The sequence below is a fragment of the Ailuropoda melanoleuca genome, chromosome 18 (assembly GCF_002007445.2).
Source record: "Ailuropoda melanoleuca isolate Jingjing chromosome 18, ASM200744v2, whole genome shotgun sequence".
In the NCBI taxonomy this organism is placed as follows: domain Eukaryota; kingdom Metazoa; phylum Chordata; class Mammalia; order Carnivora; family Ursidae; genus Ailuropoda; species Ailuropoda melanoleuca.
In genome coordinates this window covers 13,982,722-13,995,555 of record NC_048235.1, presented here as the reverse complement: position 1 = coordinate 13,995,555, position 12,834 = coordinate 13,982,722, and positions in this window count along the sequence as shown.

Sequence of the window (12,834 nt, the reverse complement as noted above, 5' to 3'; positions counted from 1 at the left end):
TCACTGTGCGGGGAGTGTGCAAGCAAAGTCGGAGGGACGGGCCAGGGACGTTTGTGACCTAAGGGGCTGGCCCTTCCCGCGGCGGCTCCGAGGGGAAAGCGCGGCGGGGGACGGGGTCTCCCGGGGAGCTCTGCATACTGTCCTGCTCGAGTCATTCCTTTCGGTGCTTGAGAAACAGACTTCCTGACTCCCCATTGCCGCCATCCACCACATCTGTTCTCTCTCGACTGTCTCTCCCTAAACGCTTTTTTTCAGATCAGTCTTGCAGGAAACTACCGCTGCAGCCATACATTCATTTTCCTTAACATCCTCAGTGATTTCCTTCTTCCTACTGATACCTTTGAGAGCGGGACTGATAAGGAGATAGTGTTTATTATTATGCTTTTTGGAGGACAAGCTCAGTGAGCGGCCTCTAAGTTCTAATTTTGGTTGCAGGATCTTGTTTATTTTGTAATAAGAGACATAACATAATTTTACAATATTACATAACATAGATTTACAATATTAAATTTATTATGCACTGACCCAAGGGGTAGTTTTTCTACCTTCTTGTTCATATGTATACCTAAACATAAGTGTGTATATATATAAAAACATATATGTTTAAACACATAGAATCGCGCCTGTGTTCTGTACTTTTTATATTGAAACTATTCAAAATTCCTTCTTTATGATATTTGAAGAATGTCAGAGATATTTGAGAACATACGATCACTGCCAATTTCCTTTTTCTCATGTTTATCAGGCGAGCACTGTTTTTTTTTTTTTAAGATTTTATTTATTTATTCGACAGAGATAGAGAGCCAGCGAGAGAGGGTACACACGCAGAGGGAGAGGAAGAAGCAGGCTCACAGCAGAGGAGCCTGATGTGGGGCTCGATCCCATAACGCCAGGATCACGCCCTGAGCCGAAGGCAGACGCTTAACCGCTGTGCCACCCAGGCGCCCCTATGAGCACTGTTTTTTAAAGCATATAATTGAGTTTCAGGTTCACACAGATGAAAATGAATTTAAGAATTCATTTCCAGGAATTCTTAAATGATACAAGGTATTATCAGAGAAGTTCTTAGAGTTCTAAGCCTACACTGCAGTTAACCTGTGCAATGGGATACTGGTGTGATCATTCTGCCTCCATATTACATCCATTTTATTTAAAACAAGATTCTATTCAGCAAGCGTTAAGTCTGGTAATTAGTGTCAACTTCTTGTTATATATGTAAGTTTACAAGGAAAGGGAATTTTGTGGGTAGTTGGTAAAGCTTTTCTCCTTTTAATCACTTCCTACTTGTCCATTGCTCACAATGTTTCAGAAAAATTATGTCTCAGCTAAGTATCTGGTTTACTCTTAGTAATGCGCCTAAAAGCTTTCTAAAAATGAACAAAGCTGGTGGAACACAAAAATGCGCAGAAATACATTTGGGGAAGAAATACTATCTTGCAAGCAGCTGGAGCTATTACTGAACATGTAGCATGTGGGATCAGTTTTCTAAAGAGGAAAATGATCTAAGATGCATATTCAACGGGCACTCTTCTAAGCAATGTTAATTCTATTTATGTTTAATTTGCCAGATGTGTTTCCAGAAAGGGGATGCCATTTAAAGTGAATGTTTTTAAAAAGTGCTGGATGACTAAGTGACCAAATGAATTAAAGAGATGTGAACTGAGTCTTGAAGGGTGAGTAGGAGGAGCTTGCCAGGTCGTCCATGAAGGGAGGAGTATTTCTAAGGAGTATAAAATATCACAGTATTAAGAATTAACTATGTGCAACTCAATCTAGTTGCAGAATATGATACCCATACAACAGTGATGTAAAATAAAGATTTACAAATAAATTATATTAAATGACCACTAAATGTCTATTCCAATTTATTATAATAAATTGACACTGAGCACTTGCTATGCCCTGAGGTTAGTACAGATATGTATTATTATCTGCTCCATTTTACAGGAAAGGAAATTGAGGCTTAGGGAGGTTCAATAACTTATCTAAGGTTAATGGGTAGAGCTGGAACTCAGACTGTTCGACTCCAGAGACCACATTCTTATATATAAATCTTAAAGAATTTTGGTCATCATTTCAAAGTTACTAAGATTGGCTTCTTAAAAGCAAAAGAAAGTCCTTAGAGAATATTGTTTAAATCCATAGAAAAACAACACTTTCATTCAAGGAAACATACACTAAAGTTGAATCACTAAGTCGTACACCTGAAACTAATGTAACATCAACTATATTCAAATTAAAAAAATTGTAAAGAGTATTTGGCAGAAAATAAACGAAAAGGCAATAGCGGAAACTGAGTGGGGCAATTCTCTGTACTATCTTTGCGATTTTCTGTAAATCTCAGATTGTTCTAAAATATAAAGTTTATTTTAAAAAAGAGGACTTGAGGCAACTTAAAATTAAACCATTACATATTCTTTTTCTTTCTGTAGACCACGGCTATTAGTTTTTGCTTATTCAAATATTTAGTTTCACTTTCCAGTAACCCTCTTTCCAAATACAGTAATAACAGACGATACCTAAAACCTTATGAAGCTAGTTTTTTTTTTTTTAAAGATTTTATTTATTTATTTGACAGAGATAGAGACAGCCAGCGAGAGGGAACACAAGCAGGGGGAGTGGGAGAGGAAGAAGCAGGCTCATAGCGGAGGAGCCTGATGTGGGGCTCGATCCCAAAACGCCGGGATCACGCCCTGAGCTGAAGGCAGACGCTTAACCGCTGTGCCACCCAGGCGCCCCTGAAGCTAGTTTTAATCAAAAGAACAAAAAAATCTCACAAAGTTTTCAAAACCAATCACTCCTTAGTTTTTTGTTCTGATTGACCAATACACTTCAGTTCCTCTGTAAAACACACTGCCCATTGCATTGGTCACTGGGAGGTCTTACCAGGCTGTTTATAGAATGCTCAGTTACTTGGGCTCATATCACTTTAAATTTTTTTCCACATCTATAAAGATTATAATATCTAATATAATTAAATATTACATAACTGGTGAAATAGGAGCAGTGAGAACTATAATTTTTAAGAAAACTAAACTCAGTTCTTTCAAAATCATCAAGTCTCTAAGAAAAATGGTTTCCAAGTAGGTGAGGATAAATCAACCGTAAAAGATGAGAAATAGCTCTACATTCAGACTGTTTCATGGGCATTTTTAAACTCATACTCCATTTGAAAGAAACATAAAATTGAATTCATATGCCTATGGTTTATGAAAGAAAGACAACGCTAAACTCTCACATTCAACCTCTATTTAAGGAAATAGCTTCTGACCCTAGATGAACAGATTGGAAAGTAATATATATTTACATGTTATAAGTTAAAACGTATATGGTATGATAATATACTCTATTAATTACTATATTGATTCTTCTTTAACTGACCAACCACAATAAATGCAGTAAAAGCATTTACTGTGCAACCTATTTCTTTCTTTTAAGGAATATAAAGAGAGTAGCTGAATAGAATGCATTGTGTTTTTTTCAAATTTTTATTTAAATTCTAGTTAGCTAACATGTAGTTTAGTATTGGTTTCAGGAGCAGACTGTAGTGATTCATCAGTTACATACAACACCCAGTGCTCATCGTAACAAGTGCCGTCATTTACCTTTGGATGTTGAGTGAATTCCCTCAGGAAAGACCGTGGTAGCCCTAACTGGCCAAAAAAGGTTTCCACACAGCAGGAACAAGACAGGTGAGGCATGTGAATCCCACGTCATTACCAAGATTTTTAACAAATCAGTCCTTCCTAGTCTGGTTTATTTGCTCACAAAAAACATGGTAAATTGGAGAAAAATGAAAAAGCTACCAGGCTCTTCCACCCATTGCTTATCTGGTAGTAAAAGACATCCTGTCTTTTCCCACACTTTTTTTTTTCTTTTTTTCTCATTTCAGGCCGTGAAAAGGAAGGACATTAAAAAAAAAAACAAAAAAAACAAAACTTTTGTTTTAAATAAACAAATAGACCTAACTGGAAGGGGGGGAAAAATTAAAAAACAGAAGTCCACTGCCTGATTCAATATTATCTTTTTTTTTTTTTTAAAGATTTTATTTATTTATTTTGACAGAGATAGAGACAGCCAGCGAGAGAGGGAACACAAGCAGGGGGAGTGGGAGAGGAAGAAGCAGGCTCATAGTGGAGGAGCCGAATGTGGGGCTCGATCCCATAACGCTGGGATCACGCCCTGAGCCGAAGGCAGATGCTTAACCGCTGTGCCACCCAGGCGCCCCTCAATATTATCTTTTGAGATCTCAGTAATATTCATACTATTCTAAGTTTCCATATATGTGTACAGGTTATGCTTCCAGTTAATATATGAGCCCTACTATTCTTTTAATGACTATTAGACAACAGTAATGAAAGGAGCAATAACAATAAACACAGGCCTTTGCATTTTTGCCCAGGACACTCATTGAACTCTATTTTCGTGGGCACCAGTAACAATGTTTATCTATTATGATAGGAACTTCAGTGTTCTGCCTTGATTTGAAAAGAACTTTAAATAAGTGTGCTCCTTTCTGCAGCAGTAAATAATGCAGGATCCTGTGTGCAATGTTTCTGCCTAAAGAAGCCCATTACAGATGCAGGACCCAAAAAAAAAATTTTTTTTTTGAGGCTGGTCACGTAGGTATCTTCTGCCTACCAACTACTAAAATTACAGAATTCCAGAAGGAAAACATATCCGCCACACATCATCATATTGTTTATATAAACATAAACACTGCAAACTCGTCTTGTCATTTGGGGGACAGCTCAAGTGTCAAGTTCCCAAATGCCAACCAAGGACCAACCTTGCCAGCATGTCCTTCGAAAGACGGCAGCCTCGGGCCAGTTGTGTAACTCTTTTCTGCACAGGAACACAAGAGTAACCCATAAAAGACACTAAAAATCTTAAACTCATTTTCACAGCAGTTTTACATTTAAATTACCTTTAGCTATTCCATAAAAAAATTTACAAACCATTTTTAGACAATTTCATCACATTCCCAAAGGTTTACATTTATACCTAAAAATTTGTTTTAAAAAACAGGGAGGGATACTTTGGTGAGAATTGCTATTTAGGAGTTGCAAACATTCAACTTTTACATGAATAAAATATCAGGCCAACCCAGATGTGCGTACTGTGTTGAGTGTATGATCAACACTGAGGGAAGCAAAAGACACTTTCTTAAGGGCTATCTGCTGCAAGAAATCCCAAGATTCTCCAAGGAGGGAATCTGATTTTGCCAAAATCCAAAGGGAATTGGAGTAAATATTTTTAACACTATCTGTGACATGTTGAAGTGGCCCTATGTGTGATTCTAGGATCTTTCTACTTTGCATTTACATGAGAGCCAATGAGAGGATATCATTTTGTATGTCCAGGTAGCACCTGTCTCCAGGCAAGAGAGGTGCTTCTACCAGAAAGCTCTATGTGCCTCCAGCATTTACATCTTCACTCTCAATTTCACCAAGGACAGCAGAGCTTAGCCACCCTCCATTCTGGCAGTTTTTCATCAAAGACTTCATTCTCTTCCTCCCCATCCTGAGCCCAGCAACAATTTCACAAGACCTTCTCTGACTTTGTCCCTCTTTCTCTAATAATTGTATCCTTCAGCTTGTTGGGGTCCAGGCTGTGCATTATCAGAGATGGGGGACACCTCCAGCATGGCTGAGGCTCACGCGTATTCTCTGCAGCCCCAATAGCCTGGTTCCTCTCCGAAGATCCTTAAACCAGATCTCCTGATACCTTACTGACCATATTGGATAGTAAATTTTTCCCACTTACCGATATTAACCACTTAACATGCTCTCTAATTTTTTATCATACAAAGAGGATGAGGGAAATCTAGCCCCCATGTTCTTTACCATTTCTGAAGCCAAGTTCCTAAATTAAATGAAACCACTTTTTGCTTGATGAGGTAAGTACATAATGGCAGATGCCCTCTATTTCAGTACATAAAGGCCACCTTCACCTAAACAAAATTAAAATAATCTTTAATATTTAAGTTGTATTGTTAAAATAGTTGTAAATTTAACCTAATAGTTATGTATTTTACCTGTTACTGACAATATACAAGTACAAGTTGTAAACAGAAACTACTTTCCATGTACCAAGAGAAGTTTCTGTTCTTAATTTAAGACATTTGTTGATTTACCACTTAAAGTAGAAATTCATTTCTAACTCTCTCTCTAAATAAGTTTTTACCTCTGAAAATAATTAGATTGTTCAGAACAAAATTTAAAGGCCAAAGCTTCCTGTAAAATATTTAATACACATACTTCAAAACAGAACTACTTTAGTTAAAAGTATAACAGAAGCTGGGGGAATAATAGTCTTTGAAACAAATAGTACTGGGACAAATGGGTATCCACATGCAAAAGACTTACTTTGAACCCCTCCCTCACATTGTATACCAAAATAACTCAAAATGGAGCAAAAACCTATAGCTGAAACAATGAAACTTTGGGAAGAAAACAAAGGGGTAGGTCTTTGTGACCTTGGCATAGGCAATGGTTTTCTTATCTTAGATATGACACCTAAAGCACAAACGAAAAAAAAAACAAAACAAATTGGACTTCGATTTGTAAAACTCAACAGCAACAAACAAACAAAAAATACCCAATTTAAAAATGGGCAAAGGAGGATTAAGGGTACAACTTATCATGATGAGCACTGAGTCATGCACAGAGTTGTTGAATCACCGTATTACACCTGAAACTAGTAAAACACTGCACGTTAGCTTCACCGGAATTAAAATTAAATAAATAAATACATACATACATACATACATACAAATGGGCAAAGGACCTGAATAGACATTTCTCAAAAGAAGACATACATATGGCCAAAAGGTATATGAAAAGGTGTTCAACTTCACTGATCATCAGGGAAAGACAAATCAAAACCACAATGAGAAAACCTCGCATCCATTAGAACAACTTTTATCATAAAAACAAAAGACAAGTGTTGGTGAGGATGTGGAAAAAAGGGACCCTCATGAACTGTTGGTGGGAATGGAAATTGGTGCAGCCGCTGTGGAAAACAGTATGGAAGTTCCTCAGAAAATTAAAAACAGAACTACCATATAATCCAGCAAACCTACTTCTGAATATTTTGAATTGAAATTAGAATCTCAAAGTAAGATTTGCACTTCCATGTTCATTGCAGCCATTCGTCACAAAAGCCAAGACACTGAAGCAAACTAAATGTCCACTGACGGGTGAATAAAGAAAATGTGGTATTTACGTAACAGGGGAATATCATTCAGTCTTCAAAAAGGAGGAAATTCTGCCAACTGTGCAGTGTGGATGAACGTGGAGGACATTATAAGTAGAAGAGGCCAGATGCAGAGGGACAAATATAACATGATCCCGCTTACATAAGGGATCTAGAACAGTCAGATTCGCAGAAGCAGAAAGTAGAACGGCAGTTACCAGGGGCTGGGGTGGGGATAATGGCGGGTGTTAGGCAGAGGTCTTACAGAGCTCAGCGGTACAAGATGAACAAGTCCTGAATGGAAGGCTGTCTCATACTTGTCAGAGTCAAGACCACTAAGAACTTGCTACCAGGACTTCTGATAAATTGGCCTAACTGAATGGGTGATTTCAACTGAAAACTCAGATGAACGAAGCAATCTTACCATAAATTACCTAAAGTACCAGAGATCCAAAACAAGCACTTAATTTTAAAAAGTAATTTGTGCACAAGCACTTGGAAACTACTTGGCAGTATCTACTAGAGCTGAACATGCATACCCATCGACAAAGGAATTACTACTCCTATGTTTATACCCAAGAGAAATGCATACAAATGTTTAGGGGAAAAAACAGGTACAAGAATGTTCATAGCAGAACTGTTCTCAAAAGTCCAAAATAGAAACTACCCAAGTGTCCATCAAGTACGAGAAAGATTATGACATATTCACACAATGTACAGCAACAAGAAGTAGAAAGCTACAACCAACACAACAAAATGGATGAATCCCCAAACAATGTTGAACACTAGAAGCCCAGACACAAAATAATACATAGTGCATGACTCCGTTTATATGGTATACAAAGGCTGCAAAAATCACTTATACAATATTGTATTTACATGTAGGTTTATGTAGTAACTAGAAGGGAGTACTAGGGAGGCTTCTGGGGTGCTGGTAATTTTCTCTTTCTTGATCTGAGTGAAAATTCATCAAGCTGTAAACTTACATATATATTTCTGTATTTATATTACACTTCAATAAAAAGTTTTTAAATATTTAATATTAAAATTTTAAATATTAACAGCAGACCAAATGTGGCTAAAGAAAGGATTAATAAAATGGGAGAGAGTGCTGAAGCGATTACTTAGAACACGGCAAAAAGAGACAAACAGATGGGAAATGTGAAAAACAGAGAAAGAGACATGAGAGGAAGGTCTAATTGGAATGCCAGAAAGAGAAGAGGGATAGAACAGGGCAGAAGCCATATCTGAAGAATGCAGGGGGTTGAACTGTGTTCTCCAAAAATATATATTCAAACTCCTAAAACCTAATTCCTGTGAATGTAACCTTATTTGAAAATAAGATCTTTACCAAAAATCAAGGGAAGTTGAGGTCGTACTGGATTAGGGTGGGCCCCAAATCCAGCGGCTGGTGTCCTTATAGGCAGAGGACACACAGGGATAGAGGAGACACATAGAGAAGGCCATGTGAAGACAGAGACAGAGATTGGAGTGACATAGCCTACAAGCCTAGGATCCCCAAAGATTGCCAGCAAACACCAGAAACTAGGAAACAGATCTGGGATGGTTTCTTCCCTAAAACCAGAGGGACCATAGCCCTGATTTGGGACTTCTAGACTCCAAAACTAGGAAAGAACACATTTTTGTTGTTTTAAGCCACAAAGTTTGTGGTAATTTGTTACAGCAGCTTTAGGAAACAGAAACTAACACAAATACATTATGTCTGAGAATTTTTTGGAATTATTAAGAGACACCAGGAAGACTCAGGAAGTTCAACATTCCCAAAGCAAAATAAATACCTAGTCAATTCAATAAATCCAACAGCAGGCAATAAAAGAGAAAAAGAAGCATGAATAAAGCAGATGGATTGGAAGTACAAAATAATTCCAGTTTAATAGTGATTAAAATAAATGTAAAAAAACTAAATGTACCAGTAATAATCAAAGATTATCAGCCTGAGTATAAAAAAGAATCAACAAATCTAAATGTATCCTATTTATATGACACACGCCTGACACATGAAGGACTACAGCTCAACAAGAAAAACAACACAAAGGCGGATACTTAACAGAAGAGAAAACATGAAAAGCTAAGAACCATGAAAAAGGCGAGTGTTTGGGTTAGGCGGATGGAAGGGGGGAGGAAGGGTGAAGACTAAATGAGAAGCCTACAGGAGATTTAAAGGTAATGTACCTTTTAAACATTAAATGCCAGGCAATGGATGTTAATTGTATTGTTTTTCTTCATTCTTTACACATATGCCCAAAAGTTATTTTGTATCTATTCAGTCTAAGTTTTTAAAAATTAAACAGAAGTCTTTCGGCGTTATAATTAAGCCTTACTTAATGATTTCTCACTTGTAGTTCTACAATCTAGTCTGCTCTAAACACTTGTCTCTTTCCCCTGGATTTTCAAGTTTATCATTTCTTTTATTTCCATTCTGATTCGAATCCCTGCTAAGCCATAACCATAGAGAAGTTCCAACTTGCCTGAATCTTAAAGAAATACTCACTTAGCTTCATCTCGTCCTCAGGAGGCGACTCTGTCCTGTAGTTCTATCTGACACGACTCCGCTGACTGCTAGAGGAGTAGCTGTAACTTCCATTTCCGTCTCTGTAGACTTCCGCTGCTCTCAGATCATTCTTTCCTTGCCGTCATCCAGCATTTTCAATAAGGTTATTCATCATTAGACTAATTTTAGTCCTCTTACCAATGATGTATTATTTTATCAAAAAATTCATATACTATACATATTAACCACAGTATACTGTATCTAACATTTTATTGGAAGGAAAGTTATCCTTTATTATGGCAACTTTAGAAAAATAGTAATAAAATACCTCTTCCTCTATACATCTCTGTTGTATTAGGTCAGGTTCCCTAGAAGCAGAGTTTGAGCCAGGGGTTTTTGTTCAAGTGATGCGCTGGGCTCTACTCTCAGCAGAAGGGAAGTGAAAGAAGACAATCTGGCAAGGAGGGGATGCTAAGTAGGAATGTGGGCTCAGATGGCAACTAGCTTCATTCTGATCTCATAGAGAACATCTCACATTTCTGAGTTCATCTCAGCTTGAGGCAAGGGGGTACCAAGAACTGCTCAGGGCCTGAGGGTTTACCCAACTTACAACTAACAAGCCAGCCTGTTTCACGGATGTTGGCAGAACACACAAGACTCCTGGGTCAGAGTAAATGACTTTCTCACTCTTAGCAAAAGCAATAGCCAGAATGTCAGCATGATGCTGAAACTGGTTCCCTACGACCCCTAATTCCCGCAGAGGTCATACAAAGGACCCATGATGTTTGCCTGCATATTCAGTAGGCTGTATTATAAGAGAACAGAACTAAACATTGGAGGAGGGGGAAGGATTTAGTACTTTTTAGAAAAACAAGCCTGTGCTTTATCTGTGGGGAGATATGACCCTATCCCTCAAGGGTACTCACGGCAAACACAACCCTGAGAAATGGCCCAGGTAAAAAGCAATCATGGCCTGTGTTCTTGACATACCCAGAAAGGATGTGCCCCAATGCTCACGACTCATGCAGATCGTGTCTCTCAAGAGGAACTGGCCTTCCAAGTGCTCATGCCAGTGATCAGTCTCTAAGGAGGGAGCAAAGTGTCCAGGAGTGAGGGGACTCAGGTCTGGCAGGGGGACAAAGAAAGAAGGAACAGCTGTGAGTCATTTTCAATTAACACTCACCGCAGCTGGAGACGAGGCCCTAACTAGTAAAGAAGATCTGGGAAGCACACCGTAGCGACCGCTACACCGACACTTCCCTTTAAAGTTGTGGATTTCTCTCAGATTCTATATCATCATTTAATGTCTACAATTTTTATTAGAGAATTTTCTTAAATTTACAGCATGTTACGCAAACAGTTGTCAAGTTTCAAATGATGATTTTATATCTAATCCCAAGATTTGACAGAAATAAACGCAAACTTGCCTTTTAAAAATCATCTCGTATCTCATTTTCTAGACTTAAAAAATACTAAATTTGGTGTATTCTCTTACAGGGGTCCTGCATTTAGGAAAATCATATTAGTCTCAGTTTTTGGAGAACAGTATAGAATAATGATGAGGTGCTGGGTGTCCCAACTGTCCCGCGTCCCAGCCCTGTGACCTTAGGCAAGTTACTTAAACTCTTCGGTGTCCTCAGATGTTAAAAGGGCCTCATAATAGCTCCTATCTCATAAAGTTTTGTAGGGGTTACAAAGTGCCTGTGAAGCACTTAGAACACACCTGGCATTTAAGCAAGAGCTCAATCACCCTTTGCTTATGTTTTCTAGACCCCCTCCAACACTTCTGTTAAGCTACAACAAAACCCACGTGCAGTATCGTAACTACGGAGAGCAAGAGGAGTTCAAAGAAGGTAGAGTATTGTGTTTTGACTTGCTTCATTTCCAATGACCTTTCTGAATATGCCAAGTTTTTTCTTAGCCCTTTTGGATACAATAGCACACAGGTTGACTTCTTCAGTAAAATAAAAACTTCTATAACCGGTTTCTGAGTAAATTGATAATGCTATCCATATCATCCTATTTGAATTGGTTTTCTTCTAAATACTTTACCTATTATTGCTTCAGCCTAAAGCTCACTGGAAACTTTTACATTCACTAATACAAACAAAAGGGTTTTGGAATCATAGCATCAAAAAGTTTATATATCTAGCAACAGACATTTAGAAATCCTCTAGTTCAAACTACTTATAGTCCAGACTACATATGAGGAAGTTGACTTTTTAAAAGATTAAATGCCTCTTCCAAAATGACAGATACTGCAATGGTTTTTTTCCCCCTAATTTACTGAATTATCTCCCTTTTCTGCACTTCATTCTTGTGAACGAAGCAATTTATTGTCTAAAACAGTTTCAGATAATAGTTTAAGTGCAGCTTTCCAATCACACTAAAGGCCCCCTGGGTTCTCCTCAACACCAATCAGGAGCCTGTACCGGAAGCTCATTCCTGATTGGTTAAACTCAGCTGGAACAGTAGAATGCCAAGGAGTAAACAGAAACGCATAGCAACAACTGAGTTTGCTGTCTCACTACCCTCAGCCTGGGCCAACCTGGACTCCTTCATCCCAAATGAGGTGGCCACCATATTTTATATGAAGGCTTTGATTTTCCATGCAACTGTGACCCATCTTAGAACATGGAAATCCAATACAGACGGGAAGATAAAACTGAACAACACAGCTAAAATAAAGTGTATTCCCAGGTAAAAGAGACAAATGCTTTAATTTGAAATGAATCAGTATCATGAGTGTCAATTACAAGGCAAAGTACCAGTACACAAGAACTCTACCTATGGGCAGGGCCCCCCAGTTCCTACTGGTGGCAGGTGTGGTAGGTGACACAAGCCGCCGGAGGTGTGAACTCGCAGCCAGAGAGGACTTACAAATGGCTCTCGTCATTTCCTCCCACACTGTGGAAACAGACTGTGCCTCTCGTGGATATGGAGGGGCCTGGTTTCCTCAGAAAGAACGTGCACATCCCAGAGCTGGTAACGTGCTGCCCTATCCCGAGGCAAATTCGGGGAGGTTGCATTTTATAACGAGCGCCAAGTGAGAATGGAGTCTTTGCATTTTTTCTGAAGGAAGACATTTCTACCATCTTGTTTTTTATTCTTGTTTACAGAATACA